We start from the raw sequence: 24,781 nt of genomic DNA on the forward strand, positions 1-24,781 counted from the left end.
TCTCCTCCACTGCTTCCCGGCTCAGAAATCACACAGGGGGCCCCTCAAGTCATTCCCTGAGTACCAGAGGGCTACCAGACATGTGACACGTCCCTGTGCCATTCCTAGAGAAGACCAAAACCCTGTTAAAAGGGAGAACATAATTAAGTTGTAAGAAAAAAAGGCAAATGATGTTACCTATAGAGCTCTACATTTATCACATTTCCAGACATACAGATGTCCCTGTGTGTTACTTTATTCTTCAGATTCAACAACTGCCTTCTCCCAGCAAGTCTCATTTCCCAAGCTCTCCAGGCGGCAGTTCTCACCAGGACTCCATCTCCTTGCCCCACTACAACTCTCCCAACAGCCACAGACCCTAAATTGAACGTTCCCCAATGAGGAGGAATCAATCTGCTTTGACCAAATGTCCCCAAACCACACCCTTCCTACAGATCTGGAGGTTTTCTGGGTGATGCCTCAAATTAGAAATGCTCAAAACTGGTGTCTCATTCCATCACCACCACGTCTTCCACCATCACACACCCCTGTAGCCTCTCTCCTCCTTCCTGTCCCAGGCCGGGTCCATCTACTCCTCACTGGGCTAATACACCACACACTGGGGTCACAATCCCGGCATGGCCAACTGCTTCTCAGACACAAGTCAGTCAGATTGTCTGCCAGCATTTAAAATAGGAATAAATAATGGTCACAGCAGAGGTGCAAAATCAGAACCCGACTCATTTGAAAGCTTACTGAAGGAGAGCAGAATTAGCAGAATTGGCTTGGGAGAAGGGTTCAACGGCACCTACTTTCTGGAGAGTGGCCCCTGCAAAAGACAGGAGGAGGGCACAGAGTGGCCTCAGTCACTTAACTCTTGCCCTAGCTCTGCCTCCCACCTTAGGATGAGGCTCTTAGCCTTGGCTGGGAGGAGCGGGTGCTACACTTTCCTTAGACAGCAGGCAGCAGCGGTGCGGCCCACAGCTCTGTATCCCAGACTCTGCCTGAGATGAAAGCCTGCTCAGCCCCGGGTTTGGAGAGTGGCAGGTCACATCCCAACCTGCTCCACTCTCTCGGCCCCAAACACTATCATGCTCATCCCTGGGCACAGAAGGAAAACGTCCAGTTCAGAGTCTTCAGCATAATACCAAGTTCCCAGGGAAAAGGCTGCAAAAGGAATAGGTTTAGTACTGGGGTCTTCTTTACACTAATACAGTGGCTAAAGGCCCATACCTCTCGAGCTGGACTGCCTGGGGTCAGAACCCAGCTCCACTGGCCTGTGACCCTGAACAAGATGTTACCCCCGACATTGGTAAAATGTGTCTAATACTATTGACCTCATAGTTTTTTTGTGAGGGTTAAGTGAGTTAATACCACAAAGCACCTGGAACCCTTTCTGGCATATTTCTAAGCACTGTGTTAGCTTTATAGTTTTTTCGTTTTTCAGCTTAATTATTATTACCACTAGCCCCCAGAGTAGAGGGCCCTACGACAAATGGCCTCTGCATTTTCAAAGTAAAATCCTAACTTCTGTCCTCCTCATGAGACATCTTGGAAACCACAGCTGACCTAACTTCACCTCTTTCTCTGCCGGCCTCTGCCCCTGCCCCCACCCCAGCATATCACACAGCTCTGGGCACACAGCTGGTGCCTAGTCAGTGTTTCCTGAATTGAACCAATCAGATTCCAGGTCCCTCCCGCCCCATGAACTTCCTCTCAGTGAGTGTTGCTTTATCTCTGTCCCCTGGAAAAGGAGACATCAAAGCTTATGTGGTTCCTTTATCTCTGGAAGCCCTTAAAAATACTAAACAGAGCCAATGAGGAAATGAAAGTTTGGGAAACAAGATGGTGATCATGAACAGAGCCATGGGGACAAACCCAAAGTGTCCTCTTTCCACTTGGAGAAGTCACAAGGCCCAACTCCTTACAAGAAAGACACGTTTAGGAACTGAAATTGAAGTCCCAGGAGTCAGCCTGCAGCATCACAGAGACCCCCTCTCCACCTACCATAGGCTCATCACCCAACAAATCATGCCAGGGAAATGGGGCTGTGGGCGGTGCAAGTAACACTCCCAGAACCACTCCCCCAGTGGGAGACACACAGGCTGGAAGATGCCAGAAAGAACTGCGAGTGCCCACATGTCCACACCCTGAAGTAGTAACAGAAACAGAGCCTGCCGGTGTCAAGGCCCCACATTTGTACAGACAGGCACCTGAGTGTTTACATAAGGCCTGCAGGCCCTCCCTGCATAAGGCAAGATGCCACCAGCAGTGGAGGTTTCCATTGCATAGGAATTCCTAGGGCTAGACCACAGGGGCTCACATCTCTCTTTTCCAAGGGGGGATCCCTCAGGGAGTCAGACAGACTTTGGGTTGGGTGAGCCTCTTATAAAGCAGCTGGAAGGCAACTGCCCTGAACGAGGGACCTCTTTCCCCTTCCCATGTGCCTTTATAGGGGCTTCTGCCACTAATGAGCATTTGAGTAGAAGAAAATATGAAAAAAGAGAGAGAAAGGAACCACATTGAACTTCCCAGAGCCACAGACTAGTTTCTAGACCAGCCAGAACCCAGCACATCAGGGACGTGAAATCAAGAACTTGGGCTCAGAGAGGCATCCTTGATAATAAGAACTTAACCTTAACCCTTGCTGAGCCCTCAGACCACGTGATAACTCCTAAGAAGTGCCAGTTAAATACGTTCAACTGAGAAATTGCAACTAGTAGAACCAAGTCTTTGCCATTTTATTCAAAAATGTTTACTTCATGTTTCCCTATTAAATATAAGCAATTTCCCCTTGTTTATATTTGCGCCACATTCACACAATGTGTTCCCCATCAGCATTTGAATTATGGGTACAGGCCCTGAAATGTTAGTTTTGTGCTAAGATAAATATTGGAATAATATTCCCTCTGCTTTTTTGAAGTAGTCAACATTACAGTTTGTGAGTGAAGAGCAGAGGCCCCGTTTGCTTTGTTAAATAACAAAAGGATAACCAAGCAATCCCCTTGGGGAAGACAGATCAAAATGGCCCCCCAGAACACTTTCACTGCCTTTGTCATTGCTTTATCTGCTAACAATAGACTAGTCCCAGATTCTCTGATGGCACTGGGCAAACACCTTGAGCTTCCAAGCCCAGTCCTGTGAGGATGATGGTGTCCACTGTGTGCCCAGCACCTGCCACCACAAGCCCTGACACCATCACCAGCACACCACATGGAAGCCCCAGCACCATCACCAAACCCAGCATGGATTTCCTGGCAATATTGCTTGGAGTTCCAGAAAGAAAAAGGAAGAGAGAAAGAAAAAGGAAAAGAGAGAGGGTGAGCTTACATAAGGCCCTGGGGATGAATTCCTATTTGGGGCACACTGGCTGGAAAAGTGCTGGTCCTCCCTTCACAGTCCCATACCTCTCACAGATGACTCACCTGAAGGTTTGCCTCCATGGGCTGAGGAGAACAAGAACCACTGGGAAACAGCTCAGAAACACAACATTCTCAGCTCTGCCACACAAGATCCATACAATGGCCACATCTGGGGAAAGCCCCAGAGCTCAAATCTAGGCCACCCCCAGTCAGAAGCCCCAGTTCTGGTGATCCTGATCATGCTGGCCATTTTGAGAAGCTCAAAATGTTTTTGGGGTTGAGGCCAGCAGCTTCCCATCACAGGTGAGTGTGCCCTGGGCTGATGATCCTGACACCCTGGCAGCAATCTGTGGGGGCCCTCTCCCCTGCATTAATTATCTCTCTGGTGTCACAAACCAACCCTGGGGGAAAACAGGGGAGGTACCAGAATCCCCATTTTACAGATGTGAAAACTGAGCCTCAGAGAAGCTTACCTAAGATCAGTTGGCTGATGGCAGAGGTCTCCCAGTCCCCTCCAGAGTCTGTCTACGAATAGCAGCCCTGGAGCCTTCCCCTCTGTGTTCTGAGAAGGCCGAAAATCTGGATCCAAGGCCTGTCATAAGCCATCTTACAGCCTCTCAGAAGCTCAACTGTAAATTAAGGGGGCTGCCCTAATGATCACTATGACTGTTACTGCTATCAAAAGTATTAGCACTTGGTGGCCACTTCCAGCTCCAGCTTTCACTCTTGCCCTGAGTGTCCTTTTACAATCCAGACAGCCATGCCCAGCTGAGAGCTATGGATCACAGCTAGGCAGCACCTGCTGTCTGGCCCCCTCCTCACAGCCCCTCAAGGTCCCCAGCCACATGGCTGCAACCCCTAAAACTCAATCAACAGGACATTGCAGTGCATGAGGTTGGTGGCTTCTCTCTGCCCTGCCAAATATACTCACTTCCCCACAGGAAATATGTGACGCAGTTGGATCTGACTTGGAGAGCATTAGGTTATGATAATTTGAGCTGTGTTCAATTATTGCTATTAAATGCATGAGCAGACACTGTAGCTGGTGGGCTGGATTCTCAAGAAAAATAAGTGGGTTTATATTTCAAGCTGGAAGACATCTCTAACCAAAGGATCCAAATGAATGAAGTAACTTTAGACCTTTTCCTCTTCGGCCATGCTTTGCTCTGAAGAGAAATGTGCCTTTCAAACCAGAATTCCAGGCCTATTCTGGTGATCTGCTCGGCTTCAATCCAGCTAATTAAATTAAGCCACAGCCACCACACTCCTAGCCGGGCAAGAGGGGGCCCATAAATTACGCTGCCCTGAGCTCCCCAACAAATTGCCTCTCCCCAAAGAGGGTTTCGCCATTTGAGAAAATGCATCCATAGGCAGTGCGTGGCGGTGAGGCCCTGATAATTGGTCTTCCCACTCCCCCGCCAGTGGAGAAATAATGAGCGGCCCAAGCTTGAGGGAGCCCAGCCAACAGGGCGAGCAAGGTGTTGGGCTCCAGAACTCAGGCCAGCTGGTTGGCCAGACTTATTCCAGCTAGCCCAAAGCACCACAGGGCAGCGGCAAGGGCAGAGGCAGGTGCAGGGCTGGACTGGGATGGAAGGACAGGAACTTCCTCCTGGGGGTGGCCTCCCTGCTCTATTTTAGACACACTTCTTGTAGCCTATGACCCATACCAGCAGGTGGTGACCCAGACAGTTGGCAGACAGCAGATCCTATAGATATCTCCTCCAACCCCAACCAACTCCTCAGACTGCACACATCCAGGGGTGCCACATGCAAAGTGTACCTAGAGTTATGCAATAGGAGGGCCCTGATACTCTGAGTCCCAGAGTGGCAGCTCCAACTCTGCCCATCAACTCTCACAAATTGCTACGGAGTTGGGAGCCGAGGTGGGCGGATCACCAGGTCAGGAAATCAAGACCATCCTGGCTAACACAGTGAAACCCCATCTCTACTAAAAATACAAAAAATTAGCTGGGCGTGGTGGCGGGCACCTGTAGTCCCAGCTACTCAGGAGGCTGAGGCAGGAGAATGGCGTGAACCCGGGAGGTGGAGCTTGCAGTGAGCTGAGATCCGGCCACTGCACTCCAGCCTGGGCAACAGAGCGAGACTCCGTCTCAAAAAAAAAAAAAAAAAAATTGCTACGGAGTAAGTAAAGCAGGCAGCACTTCCTGGAGGATGAGGAGGAACAGAAATGACCCTTGGGAGTCCTGCACAGTAACCTAGAGGGACCTGACCCTCCAAGGCACCCTCACTCAGCTCTTTGCAGTCCTTCCCAAAACACCAAGGGGAACAAAGCAGAGGGAGTTGTTGCAGCTAATGTCTCTGCCTCTCTGTCTTTCCAGCAGAAGTTACTCTTTTCCTGCCAGAGCAAAGGAAAAACTCTCCATCATTTTAGCAATGGGAGTGGCCCCTATTATGTGTGGGGAAATCCCCTGGGTGTTTAGGGAAGAAGATCAGCAAGAACCGTGCAGCAGGGAAAGTAAAAATGCAGGCAGGCCTGGGATGGGAAGTTTGCAGAGCGCTAATCCCCCCGCACCAAGGGACTGATTTTAACAAGGCAGGCTGTTTGCGAGGGGATTCGGGCTGACTCACATGTGCTGTTGTGGCAGGCTCTTCTGCTTTGTTCTGCATTCAGAAATTTCTCATTTTAGGCTTTCTTATCCAAAAATGACTGTGCTGTGAAAACCAGCTCCATATTGGACAACTCCTCAATTTAAGGAACATTTTTTAAACGTCACTTCTCTGTAGCACACTGCCACTCAAACAGGCAGGGTGGAGAGGGTAATTTCAGTCTAACTCCCCAACCACATCTGTCTCTGCTCCCTGATGAGCTGGGGCAAGGACCCTGGGGAGGAGGCTGAGCTCCTCAGCTAAGGAGCACACCAGGTAATTGCACTCTGCAGTTACAAAACCCTGAAGGCCACAGGGGAGCTGAGTAGGTCCCTGCCCACACTGTTTCTCAGACTGCTCTCCCAGGATTTGGACGATAGCTATAATAGCGAACATTACTGAGCACCATGCACCAGGCACTGTGCCAGGCCCTTTACATGCACCGTTTCATTTAATCCTCACAGCAACTCAGTGAGGTGGGCACCATTATCCCCTCTTACAGACAAAGAAACTGAGGCTTAGAGATGCGAAGGGAGTTGGCCAAGGGCCCAGAGCTGACGACAGAGAGAGATGGGTTTCCAATGCAGCGTGGGCTCCCAAGCTCCTCCCCTTCTTGGGCCGAGCAGGCATCTGCTCTGCCCTGTGCTCAGGTTTTGGAAGGCAGAGTGCAGGATGCCGGACTGGGAAGAACTGGTGAACATAGACAAAGAAACCTAAGGCTGCTGGGTCTCCCTGCTTTCCTGGTAAGTCAATCCCAGCACATTGCCAGGAGGGTGGATTCCCACGTGTACCTTAGACAAAACTGCCACAGTGTGTCAGCAGAACCAAGACCCAAGTCAGGGGGCACTGTGAGACCTTGCACACAGCCTGAGGGGTGGCGTCTGATGAAATGCCGGAAGAAACTGGGACATTAGAAAGCCCTCCCCCTGAACCACCCAACAGGTCTACCAGAGTGCTGGAGGCAGCCGGGGCAGGCTGGGCCACTTTCTGAGTCACAGAGGGGTGTGAGTGATGCCAGGAAGCCGAGCTGAAAATTGACCTTCTCCCTGAGGTCACTGCCAACACAGCGCTCGTCACATGGCAAGCATTCACCAATGGCTTAACCCGCTGCAAAGGGGAAGAGGGCAACTCGATGGGCATGTGATATGAGACTAGCATTGGAAAATCCACCAGGCCCTCTCTCCTAGCAAGAAGGACCAGCAGACAACATCCCCAGCAAAGCCAACACCACATGACAGAGGCCAAACCCAAGTGCGGGCACCCATTCCGACTGTTCTCAGTAGCTGGCACGCCAAGATGAGGCAGCCACACCTTCCCCCGCCAGCATCACTTCTCAGCTCCCCTAGATAAACACATGCTGATTGGCACTTGCTTTGAAATCTGAATCTCCGAGATGGAAACCCAGGTTGTAAGCGATCAGACTTTGTTAATTTTGCCAGGCATCACGCACAGGACTGAGTGCGGCTCTCAGGGTGTGGCCACCATCCGCCAAACCAGCCACATCTGCTTGCATTTCATCACCAACATGGTAAAGCTTGACTTTCAGCTGACCTTGAAATTCACAAATTCCAGCAGGGGAGGGGGTGGAAATAGGGGGAATAGGAGCCAAGTGAAAGCCGCTAAAAGGAAGCAGAAATAAAACAAGCTGGTGCTGCCCTGTGTCCCCCCAAATTAAAACCAAATGAACATATCAAAGGACACTTTCCCCAGCTATTTCAGCTCTAACACTCCTCAGCTTTAATCAAGTCGCTGGGAGAGAAAGCCTCAAGTGGCTGTAATTTCCTACCTGCCTTCACCTGCATAGCTCAGGACTGAATCTGGGAGTTATTTGGGGCTGGTTTTCCCTAAATGCACAAGCCCTTCCGAGATGCTGTCTCCCCAAGCCAAGCCTGGTTCCCTAGGCTCTGACAGGGCATCTGCTGGCCCAGGCTTTCTCAGCCCTAAGCAAAGCAGCAGGATGAGGAAGAGGTTTGCAGTTGCCTCTAGGGTGTCTGGAAGGACCTCGATGTAGGCCCTGGCTCAAAGACTAGGTCGTTCAGACAAAGAGGACGCAGTCGCCACTGGCAAGGGCAGGACATCAGACCCCAGGGGTGCTAATAGCTGTGGATATACCTTTGTCTTCTACCTCCTGGTGCTTGCAGAAAGTAGAGGCAGGGAGAGCACGTGGGGAAAAAAGGCTGCCTCACAATCCAACCCCTACGTCTCTCTCGCTCCTTTCTTGTGGGACCACAGGCCAGCCCCATCTCTCTCAGAGTCCCAGATGCCCCCTCAGCAGAATAAGACTGAAAAATATCATAAATGATGCAGCTTTTCCCAATACGGTTGCACATATGTTAGCAAACATACTCACAGCTTTTCACTTCACAAAGACTCATTTCAACTTCACAAGAGCCCCAAGGGGCAGAAACTGTTGAGCCTGCTCAGAGAAGGGAGGTGGGCAGCACCCCAAGGCCACACAGCTGACAGCTGAGATGAGACTTCGGTCTGTCTGGATCCTCAGTCTATGCCCGTTCCATGCTGCTTCTGCGGACCTCTCCAGCACTGGCGTTCTCATGTCTATTTGAAGACGTCCCTGAGGTTTGCTCCTGGGGAATCTCCTCCAGAGAAATTACACTGTCTGTATTCTAGAGCGAGCCACAGAGGCCCAGGTGACAGAGCAGAAGCTAGAACAAGCAACATGCATTGTGAAAGGGGAAGGGGAATGTGCTCCCCAGCTCCATCTACAGAAAGAAGGACCACCTGCACTTACTGAGCTCTCACTGCATACCAGGTGCTTTCCATCCTTCATCTTATTCAATCCCCCCAAGCCTCTGAGATAGGAACTATGGTAACTCTCACTTTACAGATTTGTTCTTTACTCAATAAATGTTGGCAGTTGCTTACCTGTCAGTCACCAGATGAGAAAACTGGGGTTCAGAGAGAAGCAGTGACCTACTTACCCCAGGCCCACTTCAAGTTGTGGTATAACCCCAAACACACTGATGGCATCTGGGTGTGGGGCCCCACCAGTACTCCATCTTTCCTTCCGGGGCTGGCCTTCCCTCACCCTGGAAGCTGCCTTTCTGATGGTGCATTCCAGGGAGTATGCACTGTCCATGGAAGGAACTCTAGGTAGATGCACATGGCCTTGCCAGCCTCAACTGGACTCCAAGGCCGCTGGCCTGCCCATCGACTGCCTCTGGGCTGGCGGTGGGACAGCTACTCTGCCATGGGGTGCAGATGGACCGTGTCAGGTTGGCCTTATGGCTGGCCAGCTGATGCAGAGCCCCTGCCTGGCCTCCTGTAGGCAGCCCCAGCACAGCAGCCCTATGGGGCCAGGCCAGAACAGCCTTAGAGCAGCAAGGCCAGCCTCAGAGGATGAGGGCCCCTTACTCCTCCCTGGCAGGCCTTCCTTCTCCAGCCTATCCTCTCCCTGCCAGGCACCCTGAACTGTGGGTTACATGGGAGCATCTTGGACCTTCTTCACAGAGGACTTGACACCCACAACAGCCAAATGATGAAGACTCTCAAGGTTGGCAAGACCTTCAGGCTGACAGAGTCCTCACCCCTAAGCCCAAACCTGTCACCCCCAACATGTAGCCCTGCCAGAAGGAGAAATACGCCTGTTTGAGGTCAGACTGCCTGAGCTTAAATCCTGCTCTGATCTTAGCCTTTCTGAGGATTGGTGTTCTCATCTGTAAAATGGGGATGTTGACAGGGGAGGTGGGGTTGGGCTGGCTAAGCCATCAGCCTCGGGGAGAGGAGCTGGGGGAGAACAGGCTGCAACAGGTGAGCAAGAAAATCAGGACACCTGTGACAGAAATGGAGGCTAGGCATGTGCAGTGCTGGACCTGCCACCAGTGTTGGTAGGTGGCTAAAAGAGGCCCCAAGCGGGTGAGACCACCATGAGGGAAGAGGAAGGAGTAAGGCAGCCTAGCAACAAGCACTCATTGAGCATCTGCCAAAAACAAGGTGCAGTAAGAGGACTGGAGAGAAATCAAACATTCAAAAGCAACAGCCAGCGCTGTGGTGCTCCTGGCTCAGTGGCGCCTCCCTGGCAAAGACAGATGCTCAGCCTGCCCCACAGAGCCTGGAACCCCACTCTGAGGCTCATTTTAAAGAGTCCGAAGCATTGTCTGACTCCCAGTCAAGGAAGACCCTGAGCTAAGCTAGTCTCCCACATGGCTCTGCCCTCCTTGGCCCAGCCCTGGTCCCCCAGCTGCAGCATGAGCCTCAGCAGGTGTCTCCAAGCTCTGAGGTTACCTCTGCCCAGCTCCAGGACAAACCCCTGCCACACTCATGGAACATTTCTGGGCACTCACTGCCTGCCTGGGGACCTCAGTCTTGAGGCAGCATCAAGAGTGGAGTGGAGGTGAGGACATGGTGGGGGGCAGGGATCCTGTGGGTCATGAGAGCTCTTAGAGACCCAAAAGGCCCCACTGCATACCCAACCAAGACCACCTTCCTACAGTCAGGAGACCCCGCAGATCCCTCAAGGTGGCCAGAAAGGCCTTGATCTTCTGCAGGAAATGAAACAGTCCTGTCCTGGGTTCAAGTTCTGAGCCTGGCACTTAACCGGCTTCCAGTAGGCCCCTGGGTTGCAGCTTCCTTTTCTGAAATTAGTGGGGTCGGGCTGCACAGGGTTTCTGTGAGGAGCAGAGATGAAGTGATCATCTAGGGGGTATGTCAGACCCTTCTCTCCGTGCCTGAGTCCTCTCGCTGCCTAGCCATGCTGGAGGCAGAAGGTCACTGGCCCCAGAGCTAGGGCAGTGCTCTTTTGTAAGGTGAACAAGAATCAAACCAAAATCTGTCAAGTGGGAAGATTCCTGGCAGGAAGGAGGCCCTTGCATCCCCCTATGATGGGGGCCAGGAGGAACATCTTTCCCAGGTGCCACCAGGACAGAATTCCCTCTTTGATTAAACTCTCTCTAGGGGAGGAGGAAAAAACCCGTCTCCCCTCAGCCCCCAGCAAACAAGGTTGTGCCAGCCAGGACATACTTCCACAGACCGTAAACCATGGCCCAACCTGCTGCAGAGCAGGGCACGCTGCAGTGCGGGGCGAGGCGACCTCGGCAGCTGGATGGCTTCTTGACAGTTATTGGCAGGGCCTTGCTACTGAGGACGAGCGGGGGAAGGGAAAAGGAAGAAAGCCAATTTTGTTTCGATTGCTGCTGACAGCTGTCCATAGGAAAGCGGAGACGCGTGCCCACGTAATCTAAACTCAAGCAGCCCAGGTCTCCCCTCAACCCAGAAATGAGCTTGTTAGAAGAGCCTGGATCCCGGCCGTTTCCCTTGACAGCTTCCTTCCCCTAATACAGGCAGCAAATTGGCAACCTGTCCTCGGGCATTTGCATCCCGTGTCCCTGGAGGGAGATATCTCTATTATTCTGTTTTGGATAAAGGAGGCTGTTTGAGATGACAGGTAGCAAAGGCCTCTTTAATAAACCACGCAAGCAGCCAGAGAGCTAGGCTGCGGAGAGGGACTTGACAAATAGGTAGATTTGCAACCCGGGAGCATTAGCAGGGCCAGTCGGAGCCATGAGCAAGGGAATGTTGGGGCTGAGATAAATCACCCCCTTGTTATTCTGGTTTAACCCTCTCACTGCTGGAGCCTCTGTCCACTCCCATCTCCATGAGGCAGCCTCAGGAAATGGACTCACACATTGCTTTCTGGCCCCAGACGTGCAAGCTGCAACTTGATTCTCTGAGCTCATCTCCTAGCCATGGTGTGGCAAGACTTCCATGGCAGTCTGCAGATCTTTAACAAATGGCCCCTGCCTTTTCCTCATCTCTATCCCAGTCTCTACTACTGCTAAATCTGTTTTTTCAATAATCCCAATTTTAAGACAAATAAACATTTACTGAGCACTAATCATGTTCCTCTTGTCTTGCCTTAAGTCACAGAAGCTCATTCCCCTCTCTTGTTTCATTTCCCTTGATGCAACTATTTACTCCATTGTACAAACAGCTTCTCATTCAATTTTCTCTTTCTGGGCCCCATCTTCTCCCCCTTTCCTTAATCCAAAGGAGCTGGGCCTAGGATTTGGGTTCCCTCCAGTGGCGTGCTGGTAAATGTTTAACAGCCAGCTTTCTGAGAAAATAAACACCTGATTTGCAGTGTTTGCCAATTTCTGTGGTGTAAATACTCCCACTGTGGCTGGTTTCAAGCTTCCAATGAGATGTCACTGAACTCAGAGATGGGAAGAAATATGCATAATCTACATGTGAGAGCTGGCTCCAATACCCAACTGATTCTGTTTCTCCTTAGTCCCATCTCCTTAGTCCCATCTCCTTCTCCTCAGCCCACAGAAAAACAGCCAACCCTGGAATTCAGTGAACACACACACACACAGAGAAACCTCTTCTGCCGACCCCAGCCATATCCTCCCAAATGACTCCGCCCAAATGAACAACAAGCCCTTCACCAGTACCACATGGAGAGCTCCTCGCCTCTGACATCCCAGATTCAATTCACTGCTCTATCACTTAAGAACATCGCTGTGACTTTGGGTACATTCCATAACCTCTCTGTGCCTTAGTTTCGACACCTCTAATGGAAATCTTCGCTCATGAGGGAATGTGAGAGTTAAACGAGGCCATGCATGCATGGCACAGTGCCTGGCACACCTGCAGCATGAGCCTCAGCAGGTGTCTCCAAGCTCTGAGGTTACCTCTGCCCAGCTCCAGGACAAACCCCTGCCACACTCATGGAACATTTCTGGGCACTCACTGTAGGTGCTCAAGAATGTTGGCAATCCTCCTCGCCTACCTGAAGATGGTATCTCTGATCTGAACACAGCAGGATGCTCCCATTTCCTTACCCAAGGGGTTTGCCACAACCCTGCCAAGGGTTGCCCAAGCAGGACCACGGGTGTCTTTGCTTCTCAAGGGCAAATAGATGCAGTTGTGCTTGGGCCCAGGGTTGAATCACGAATTCCTGCTCACCTTCACTTCCTACAATACCCACTCTCCCAATGTGGCTCTGTGCAACTGCTCACCATGGCTGTCCATTGCAATCACCTGGGAATCTTGACAAACTACTCGTGCCTGAGCTTCCTATCCCCGCCCCATTCTGATTGAATAGGTCTGGGGTGCTGTCTGAGCATTGGGAGTCTTTTTATCTCTCCAGCTGATTCTCATGTGCAGTCAGTCAATGCTGAGAACCTGGTGAAGATTGATGTGCAGGACTACTCAAAGTAGCAGCTTGACACGGCTGGGAGAGGTTGGCTTTTGCTCCCAGCAGGCTCTGGCCTGAGGCCACCTTTGGATGCCTTCTTCCTAGTGCCATAACTTCAGGCCAGTGGGCCCCTGTGGCATGGACCCACAGATGCTATGTTGCAGACGAGATTCCAACAACCAATGGAGCCCAGGAATGGAGGTCTGTAAAGACTCCCTGATCAGGAATTCTGGGGCTTCATGCAACCATCCGTGTGTGTCTAACTCAAATGCCTTGTCCCTTTCCTGCTCCAAGAACCAAGGCTGGGCTGTAGTGGTGTGAAAGTGCTGTGGGGAATTATGCCTACCCATCCTACCTGACTCTATACTATGGCCTCACTTAAGGGCAGCAAATACAAATACAGGAGACTGGGGCTCATTTTCCAAACTCAACCAAGAACAAGTCTTCCAGAGTCCTCCCGGGCACTGTCTGGGCAGTTGGCCAAAACTCAAAGTGTCCCCTGTGAAAAAGGGAGTAGCATTGTTGGTGTCCTAACATGTTTTCTACAGATTGCTATAGTTCTGTAGATGGTCGTCAGGGATACAGGATTCAAATATATTTGAAGGAAGCTAGATAAGAGAAAGTTAAATCAGTTTCTTTACTGCAGGACTTCTCACAGTCTTTGATATAATAATGTGCATGAGGACTCTCCAAGACAGTAGATAAGATACAGTATTTTCCAAACATATTAGACCATGGAACCCTTTTCCCACATAGTATCTCCCAGGACCAGTGACCCACAAAACATCTGTGAAAGGCTCAAGAATAGCTAAGGTGGGCCGTGCGTGGTGGCTCACACCTGCAATCCCAGCACTTTGGGAGGCCGAGGCGGGCAGATCATGAGGTTGGGAGATTGAGAAGATCCTAGCTAACACAGTGAAACTCCATCTCTACTAAAAATACAAAAAAATTAGCCAGGCGTGGTGGCATGCGCCGGTAGTCCCAGCTACTCGGGAGGCTGAGGCAGGAAAATCGCTTGAACCCAGAAGGTGGAGGTTGCAGTGAGCCGAGATTGCACCACTGCACTCTAGCCTGGGTGACAGTGAGACACGGTCTCCAAAAAACAAAACAAAATAAAATAAAATAGCTAAGGTGGCTAACACAGGCATCGCCATGGCATCAGGCAGAAGATGAGCCTGCCTGTCCTCCTCCCCACCAAAGGACAGTCACCAAGAGGAGAAGCTGCTCTGGAAGCACAAGGGGAAGACTCTAAGCCAAGGGCCCACTCCAGATCCCACAAACAGACTTTCACAGGCTTGCGCAAAGTGTGGATTATGCAAATATGTATTTAGGGACTTTTTAAACACAGATTATTCACCCAATTAACTCTAATGGCCCCTCGGAGCTGAGAGAAACTATTGTGTAAACATGTGGGGCTGAATGTGGCCTCAGCCCCAAGATTTTCTCAAAAGACGGGGTTTATGAGTCCCCCATAAGGGTTCCCTCTGGGCCCCAACTTGGCAGATAAGTTCATTGCCCGGAAGGGAATTCTTGCCTAAAATTTGAAGAGGGTAAGAACAAAAGAAGAATCCAGTCCCCTGTAAGTGAGCAGGGAGCTCTCTGGGTACAGATTTTATATATATTTTCATTTGTCATAAAACATACATTATAAGACACAGAACATCTGGTAGCCTCTGGTAGTCTAGCTCTTTCCCAATAATGGGAGAAATTGTAGACTTCTCTCCTGCGGCCACTTACACTCACATATTCCAAACGTTTCCTGCTGGATACAACACAGCCGGTAGGGAGGCCGACCCATGTCTGCCTCGGTGAGGTGGTGAGAGCCCCACACACAGGCGGCTCTGCCTGAGACCAAGGAGGCCAGCACACCAGCCCCAGCATGGAGCCCTGGAGGAAAGCGGGCCTCCTCCAGATGGGCCAGAGGCCAGCCCCCCAACACGACCCCGAGGTCAAGTCTGACCCACAGTCAAGTCTGCAGACCGACAGGGAACCCAGGGTTAGTCTTCCAACTTCAACCAAGAATACATCTTCCAGACTCCTCCTGGGTACTCAAGGGGAGGATGAGAGTCTGAGGGCCCACCCCTCACAGATCTGCAGGGAAAGAGTGGAGGGCTCATCTTCCCACAGCCCCCAATCCGCTCTCCACCCACCCACCCATCCAGTCACACCAGCTGGAAACCTGGGAGTCATGGTTTTCCTCCCTCTCCCTCACTACCATGTCCCACCCCTCACCACGCCTTGGCCTCCTGAACTCCTGAAGTTCTCTCCACGGCCCCCATCCCAACCTGCCAAGTCCCTCCCTGGGACAAGTGCCCCTCCTCACTGGTCTTCCAGCTTCCTCTCTGGCCCTTGTCCATCCATTGTCTACTTTTTCAAATGCACATGTGATCTTGTCCTGCTTTGGCACCGAATGCCCCCTGGCCCTCTCAGGTCGACTTTGCCATGGCTCATGCTGACTGGGTGCCACTCACCCTGCTGCTGCCTCTGCATGAAGTGCTCTTCCCTCCCACTTTCTCCAAATTACCTCCCACAGATCCTCCAGAGCTCAGCTCAAACGTCACTTCCTCCAGGGAGCCTTCCCTGATTCCTGACAAGCTGAGATCTCTCCACCCACTAGGGCTCTCACAGCACCGTGTGCCTCCACAACTCCTTGCTAGCAGACACCCAAACAAAAATTATTCCCAGTGTCCAGTACCTGGCACACTGTTGTTGTTCAATAAACATTTGTGGGGTGAAAGGGCTCCACCGAGAAAAATAAGCAAAGGAATAAGGCATCTCTGTGCCTAGCACTAAGAATGGTGGTAGAAGCTAAGAAAGGAGAAGAAAGTACAGGCACACCCTGGGCAGGTGACATCCACAGTCTCCCTCGGTTTAGCCCTGCGAGGTTGATGCTGTTAAGTGCATTGTAAACAAGTGGTCAAGTCAGGATTTGAACCGACATCTAGCTGACTCCAAAGCCCATGCTCTTTCTCCTACAGGAGTCTACTCAGGAGTATAACAGGATAACTGGGGCATAGTCCCATGATGACAGGTGAAGAAGACAGGGTGGGTCCAAGCAGAGGACTCAGCATCAGCAAAAGCATAGCAGTGTGAGAAAGGCAATGAGTTTGGAAAATGCAAGAGGTTCAGCAAGGCCAGAAGAAGTTCTACAGAACAGAGAGCCCAGAGCAGCCTGGGGTGCCTGGGGAAGGAGGTCACAGCATGCTAGCCTTAGGAACCTGGGTATTATCCTGGATGGCAGAAACCACAACGTTAGACCTCTCCTCCATGCCAGAGACAGTCACCACCTGCTCCAGCCTTGTAAGAAGGTAAGCCCCATTAGAGCTTTTCAGCAGATCAGATCACATCACCAGCCTCGGCACAGAGTGAACAAGCAAGCAATGAACAGCAAGCACAACATGCTTCTGTCTCAAAAACAGACCCTGGGTCAGCATCAGCAATGAGCATCCCTCTAGGATCCAGGTTAAGTATCCCCTACACCTGGTACAATCTTCTGAGGGCTCACAGGACTGGAAAAGAGGAAGATGTGAGCCCAAAGAGAGTCCTTGAGAATAAAATATATGCCACTGCCTAGCTCAAAACCCTCACTGCTCCTTCTCCAGGTGGGCTTCCAGGTGAAGGGAGCAGCCAAGTTCTCCTAACCTTGCTCTGCCTGGGAGAGCCACTCCCACACCCCTTTCCCTCTTCACTGCCTGTGCACCCTTTTCCCACTGCACGGGAGAATAAGAACCTGCACTGCCAGGTTTTTAACACCAGCTCCGTGTTACCCTGTTAATCCCTAGTCCTCAGTGATCTCCTCTCTCCCATCACCACTGCGACTCTCTCTTCATCCCTTTGAAAGGGGGCCGGCTTGTGCAGGCAGGAACCTAAAGCCCACTTGGGCCTGAAAGCATTTCAGTTCATGTTTATGTGTTGGCTAACTCCAAATCCACCGGGCCACCAACATTTCCTGAGGGCCTACTATGCAACACACACTGCTGAGAACACAGAAATATGGGAAATCTGAGTTCACCGCCTCATTGGATCAACAAATTCCATCTCATGGAACATTATTACAATATAAGGTGTAAGGGAAAGTTCAGGAGAATGGCGTTCAAAGGCAGCCTTTACTTAAGGACCACATGAACAACACATAAGAAAGAGATCAGCATTCAGAAGAGGAAAGGAACCCGACCTTTGGATGAGGCCAGGTAGAGAAGACTTCGAAAAAGAGCCAGAGGAAGATTTGAGCTGAGCCTTCAAGATCAGCCAGAATTTCCATCTGTGGAAAAAAGGGAGATATCAGTGCTGCTGGGCAGAAGGACCAAGGCAAAAGCACCGAAGCATGGCCTACAGTGCAAAGAGGCTAATGATGGAAAGCTGCACCCACAGACCCAGCCAAGTGATTCTACGATTTGGCCCAGAGAGTAGGTTGGGGTCCCAAAGACCAACAGCTCTATGCACATGTATAGAGGTGTGCACGTACACGCATGCACGTGCACATGCGCGTGCACGCGCGTGCGCACACACACACACAGCATCACTGGCCAAGGTGATTATGCAAATAATGGGACACTGGGCTGCTTCTCTCATGGGAACCAGCCTGCGGGCAGTGCAGTACTTGGGGCACTGAAAGTGCAGTCAGGAGGTGCCAATATCGACAGTGATCCTTATCATGCTCTTGGAAAACACCCATGGTGTCAACCACGAAGACCATAGAACAGGAAAGGCCCAGAGAAGGAGCTAGAGTATACCACCCTCCAAACACCTTCCCACAGCAGTTTAGCAAGGCCTATCCTCAGGGCCACCCCAGAGTTCCAGGAGATTAGGCTTTGGCTTTACCTAACACCTCCGTACCACTGCCCCTGGCAGCCAAGAGCTGTCCCGGCTGCAGTGCTTACTCAATAGCCTTCATTCCAAGGTATGGATCTTAGAGTGCGCCCAAGCTCATTATAGCATGTAGGAAATGACATTGCTGTCCACATGGCAGGGGACTTTGGGAAAGTTCTCTCCCATCTTGGGGCATCAGCTTCTTCAACTAAATGTGGCAGCACTGGACTTTGCGATCTTTAAGGACCAGTGTATTCTACAACTCTAAGACCCAAAGGAATCACTTAATTCCCATCTGCTCAGCAGTGGGGCAAGAGCTCACCTGGGCACCTGCCTGACCTGCTTATTTCTATAAGGGAGACCGCCAGTCAGCCGTGTCTGCAGTGGAATCTTGTGTAACAGCTCTGAGACTAAGCACACATAATCCCATCACCATGCCAAGAGGTCAGCTCTGCGCTGACCCTGTTTTGGGGATGTGAGGTCAGTGGGCTAAGAGTCACAGACCTGGCTCTCCTCTAACCATACCTGTGGTTTGGGGCAAGCCTCTGCTCCTCATGGGCTCAGAGTTCAATGATCTGAAGTGAGGGCCAATTACCTTCCAGCTAGTATTCCCTTTTTTTCTTTTTCTTTCTTTCTTTGTTTTTTTTTTTTTTTTTTTTTTTTTTGTAGAGATGAAGTCTCACTATGTTGCCCAGGCTGGTCTTGAACTCCTGGCCTCAGTCTCCCAAAGTGCTGGGAGGGATTACAGGCATGAGCTGCCATGCCTGGCCCCAACTGGTATTTTTTAAGCCCCCTCTCCCACATGCCCTGGAAGGTGGGGAAGAGGGGGAGTGGGAAGGGCCCGGCTCAGGGCCTGGCAACAGACATGAACAAGTAATTCATAAAACAAGAAACATCAATGGTTACCAACCATCAAATAAACGGAAACAGACACTAGATGTCATTTTCTACTACCATACTGGCAAAGAATAGGAAGATTAACAAAACCCAGATTGGTCAGAAACAGGCATTCTCTGTAGTCAGTGCACTGTGTAGGAGCCAAGTTGGTACCATGTAGCAGAATGATAAACATGTAACTCTCAGCCCCTGCAAAGAGATACTGTGACAAAGATATTCACTGAAGTTTGTTTATAATAAAGAAAAATTGGAAACAACAACCTAAACAGACATGAAGGGAAAGCTAGCCGAGTAAATTATGATATTCACGAAACACTGTAACTCTGCAAACGGGCCATTCTACTTCTGAGGCTGAGATGATGGAGATGGTCACTGTTCCCATTCTACACATCTACGATAGCACCTCCTTATCAGCAGTGTTACTTTCTGCGGTTTCCATTATCCACAGTCAGCCATAATCTGGAAACGTTACATAGGAAAATTCCAAAAATAAACGATTCATGATTGTAATCCCAGCACTTTGGGAGTCTGAGGCAGGCAGATCACTTGAGGCCAGGTGTTTGAGACCAGCCTGGGAAACATGGCGAAACCCCATCTCTACTAAAAATACAAAAATTAGCCAGGCATGGTGGCACACGCCTGGAAACCCAGCTACTCAGGAGGCTGAGGCACGAGAATCCCTTGAACCCAGGCGGTGGAGGTGGCAGTGAGCCGAGATCACAGTGCCACTGCGCTCCAGCCTTGGCAACAGAGTGAGACCCGGTCTCAAAAAAAAGAAAACAATAATTCGTAAGTTTTAAATTGCACACTACTCTGAGTAGCATGATAAAACCTCGAGACATCTTGCTCCTTCCCACCCAGGAAATGAACTGTTCCTTGGTCCAGCAAATCCACGCTGCAGATGCTACCTGCCTGCTAGTCACTTAGGAGCCATGTGGGTTATCAGATCAACTGCTGTGGCAGTGCGGTGCTTGTGTTCATGCAACCTCTGTTTTACTTCACAAGGTCTCCAACACACAAGAGTAGCGACGCTGCATATTGTCATAATTGTTCTATTTTATTACGAGTTATTGGTGTTAATCTCTTACTGTGCCTCATTTATAAATTGAACTATCATAGGTATGCATAGATAGGAAAAAACACAATGTATATAGGGTTTGGTCCCATCCACAGTTTCAGGCATCCGCTGGGGGTCTTGGAACAGGTTATCCTTGGAGAAGGGGAAAGATACTGTGTATCTGAACATTTTACAGTGGGTGTGTACTATCTTCCTAATCAGAAAAAGATGTTCAAGGTATAAAATACCCATAAAAATATGATCTTAATGAAGATGGACAATCTACCACATAGGTTGTGTGGGGAAAAAAATTACAAACAGCGTAATACACTATATACAGGTGCATGTTCATGGGATTTTCAGCAAAATGTCAGCATTTCTGGTAGTGGAATTTCCATTTTGTTTAACTTCCTTATATTTTTTTCCTTCCTTTGTACTTTTACGTATAGTCTGAGAAATTTTAAGTAAGCAGATATCATTTTTAAAAAATAATATTAACTCTCACTTTACTTCCCTAACCCAGGAAAAATCCATAGCAAGGAATAGTTTCCCTTTGGTTGTGTCTTTTTAGTTTACCATTATAAATTCAGAGTTAGTAAGTGTCTGGTACAGAGTAGGTCCAAAAAGCAGTGGAGGTTTTTTTATTAGCAAGAACATGGAAAGTCATTTTGTATTATTATTATCTTATTTCCACAGCTTTGGGAGTACACGTGGTGTTTGGTTATCTAGTGAATTATGTAGTGGTGAAGTCTGAGATTTTGGTGCATTTGCCACCCAGGTAGTGTACACTGTGCTCAACATGTAGTTTTCTATCCCTCACTCCCCGAACCTTCCCCACTTCTGAGGCTTCAGTGTCCACTATACCACTCTGTATGCCTTTGTGGACCCATAGATTAGCTCCTACTTATAAGTAAGAACATATGGTATTTGATTTTTCATTCTGAGTTACTTCATTTACAATAATGGCCTCCAGTTCCATCCAAGTTGCTGCAAAAGACATTATTTTGTTCTTTTTCATGGCTGAGTAGTATTCCATGGTGTATATATATCAGATGTTCTTTATCCACTCATTGGTTGATGGGTACTTAGGTTAATTCCATATATTTGCAATTGTGAATTGTGCTGCAATACACATACATACACAGGTGTTTTTTCAATATAATGACTTATTTTCCTTTGGGTAGATACCTAGTAGTAGGATTCCTGGATTGAACGGTAGATCTACTTTTAGTTCTCTGAGAAATCTCCATACTGTTTTCCACAGAGGCTGCACTAATTTACATTGCCACTGGCAGTGCGTAAGCGTTCCCTTTTCACCACGTCCACACTAGCATCCATTGCTTTTTGACTTTTTAATAATAGCCATTCTGGCTGGGGTAAGGTGGTATCTCATTGCGGCTTTAATTTGCATTTCCCTGATGGTTAGTGATGTGGAGCATATTTTCACGTTTTTTGGCCATTTGTATATCTTCTTTTGAGAAAAGTCTATTCATACCATTTGCCCATGTTTTAATGGGAGTATTTGTTTTGTTCTTGCTGATTTAAAAAACAGTGGTTTTTGAATGGCTAAAAAATAAAAGTCAACTCTGGTTCTCACATATCTGGGAAGTTCCCCACCCACATCAGTAGTTCTGCCAGCTGGTACGAGAAACACCTGAGCTGCCCATAGGTGCCTGGACACCTGACTCTAAATCACCCCAGGCTTCTCCTAATAGATTCCTCTGATCCTTCCTGGACCCCATCACCACCTTACACTGATTTTGCATTCTGAACTTGGCTCCCAAAAGGAGCTCCCGCTCACCAGATGCTCTGAACACATAAAAGGCAACCTGGTTGGCAGGCCCCAAAGGGGAGATGGGTGGGGCAAGGGAACCACCATCACCATCATTATCCCAGATGCCTGTCACTGAGCACCCGCTCTGTGTCAAGCACAGTACTCTTCATGCACAATTTGTTAGTCAGTATCCCTGTTTAACGGATGAGGATACTTGGGCTTTAAGAAATCAGGTCACCTGCCCAAGGTCACACAACTGGAAATTGGGATTCATATCCAGACTCCATGACTCCAAACCCTGTGCTCTCAACCACTACTGTCAAAGGATGGGGCAGACAGCTGAGAGGCCCACAGCCCCATCAGCAAACGCCACGAGAGCAGCAGCAAGATGGAATCCTGGGTAGAAGGGGCCCGGGGGAGCAAGTCTAAGCACAACTCTTGGAAAACAATGGAAAGGCTCAACATTGCCCACACTGTGAGAGGTGGCGGACAGAGTGGCCTCCACTGAGCCCTGGGGATCCAATCCAGAAAAGAGGCTGCACATGCCAGAGGGGATGACCTCCACACTCTAGGATGGAGGCAGGGGGGCTTGGGAATCCCACCCTGGTTGCCTGTCCTCTCCAGAGTGAGGAGGCAAGGGTGGGTACTGTGACTGTGCCCCAACATCTCAGTCAGGAAGACCCCCCTACCCCCAGGTGAACAGGTAAGCACTGAGGGCTCAGCAACTGGGTGAAGACACAGTGACTTAGGAGCCAAGCCAACCCCCAGGCAGGCCTCAGTCCACAAGCCACACTCTGGCCAAGACACACACAGGATGCACCTGCTGCACTGGCCATGCCTGACATCTTCAGGTCACCTGAATCCAGGCTTCGGCTTGGGACCCACCACTGACAAAGGACAGGGGTCACCTGGCCTGTGGCACTAAAGGACTACAGTGGAGGTCAGGGAGAAAGCAAGAAGGAACCCAGGACATAGAAGAATCTGGCAAGGGAGTTTAGGAGGTCAGATTCACTAGCCAGGGATTCTCAGGCCTTCTCTAAGCAGGCCTAAGCAACAGAAATCTGTGTTCAAACAAAAGTTACAATGAAAGCCCAGGAGGCGGTCACACAGGGAAGAAGGCTCAGGGGCCAATGACCTGTTGTGTGCCAGCTCTGAGTTTGTTCATCCCTGAGAAGAGAAAGAGGGGAAGAGCCCTGCCCTCTGGAAGTAGTATAAAACAAGGACTCCCGAGAGGGGCAGGGAGGGGCCAGCACTCACTTTGGCTGCAGTCAGAGTGGTTTCCTGGGCCAGGGAGATGGAGACAGTTTCAGGAAGGTCTGAAGGTCCAATCTGGGGAACAAGCACGTTCAATTTAGGCATGTGGGGAAGAAATGACCATAGGACAAGTCTGAGATGTCCCTGCCAAGAAGCAGCTGAGCCTACCCTGGTCAGAGCAGAGGCAGTGACAAGACAGAGCAAGGGAGAGGCAGCAGACCTGGGGAACGGCCAGGGGCTTGAAGGGATCATTGTTTACCAATTCTGCTTTAACTGAGGAGTTCCAGGACTGGACCACAGTGTGTCACTCAGCCCCACACTCCTGTGGCAACCTGTGCACATGCCAGGCCTGTCCCCAGCTAAGCAGCAAACAGTTACCCCAGCACTCCATGGGGCTGGGCTCTCAGCAAACATGAGGGAGGGGATGTCAACAGTCACAGGTCTGGTGTTTGGGGCCATCCCCAGGCAGTGACATGGGGCAAACAGAGGACAACCCCCCACAGCAGGTCTCAACACCTCATCTCCCAGGAGAGCAGGGCCCCTTCCAAACCTGCCAGGGATCCAGAGCACACACCAGCCCCAGGCAGAGGAGGGTGAGGCTACAGGGAAGACACTCACTTAACCCTGGAGGCAGGTGCTGGAAAGCTCCAAAGAGCTTTACAAAGGCTGGCCTGACTTTGGCCAGGTAAAGGCAGGGCATGTGTGAGAGGAAGAGAAGAGGTTTGGCAGGGAGACCACATGGGTGGGTGAGCAGCAGGAGGCCAGACCCAGGCAGGGGCCATGCTTAAACAATCAAGAAATACTTCAGAAGCAGAAGGAGTGGCAGCATCCTCTGCCTGGGCTGGAAACCCAGGCCTTTCTTTTTCTTCCCCATGCCCTTAGCCTAATTGGCCCCAAAAGGGAGCTTTCCATGGGAGGGGCAGCAGACCTGGGGAAGAATGTGTGGACAAAGACTGCAGCGTGAGCCTGGCCCTGGGGAGCATCCACTACTGGGCAGGACACACCTTGTCCTGCTGGGTCACATGTCCTCAGACATCTTGTCCCCTGGACTGTGTCTCCCTCAATGTCCTATCCCTGAGCTGAATGCCATGCCCATGAGAGTGCACAGTAGGCACTCAGCCTGAACTGACTGAGTGAAGAAAGGATGCCCAGCAGGCAGCTGTCAGTCTGTCTCTGGAGCTCAGGAGAGAGCTCTTGTCCAGCAAGAGCGCAGGGAATGATCAGCAAAGAGCAACAGTGGCCTGGGCTGAGTGCTGGCTGCCTGTTGGGCACTGTTCTAGGAGCCTCATGTCGAAACTCAGTCAGTGCTCATAACCACCTTAAAGGTTTACGGGTGAGGAAACTGAGTCACAGAGAGGTTAAACAACTTGCTTAAGGTCACACAGCTAGGGCACGAGAGAGCCAGAAATGGACTCAGGCAGATTGGCCCTTCTTAATTGCTATACAAGAAGTTGCAGCCAACAACAAACATGTGAAAAAATGTTCAGCATCACTAATGATCAGGGAAATGCAAATCAAAACAACAATGCGATACCATCTGACTCCTGCAAGAATAGCCATAATCAAAAAACCAAAATAGAACAGATGTTGGTGGGGATGTGGGGAAAACACTTTTACACTGTTGGTAGGAATGTAAACTAATACAACCACTACGGGCAACAGTGTGGAGATTCCTTAAAGAACGAAAAGTAGATCTATCATTTGATCCAGTAATCCCACTCCTGGGTATCTACCCAGAGGAAAAGTCATTGTACAAAAAAGATACTCACACACACGTTTATAGCAGCAAAATTCGCCACTGCAAAAATATGGAAGCAGCCCAAATGCCCAGCAATCAACAAGTGGATACAGAAAATGTTATATACACACACACACACACACACACA

This window comes from Trachypithecus francoisi, unplaced genomic scaffold, assembly GCF_009764315.1.
Source record: "Trachypithecus francoisi isolate TF-2019V2 unplaced genomic scaffold, Tfra_2.0 Lachesis_group2, whole genome shotgun sequence".
Taxonomy (NCBI): domain Eukaryota; kingdom Metazoa; phylum Chordata; class Mammalia; order Primates; family Cercopithecidae; genus Trachypithecus; species Trachypithecus francoisi.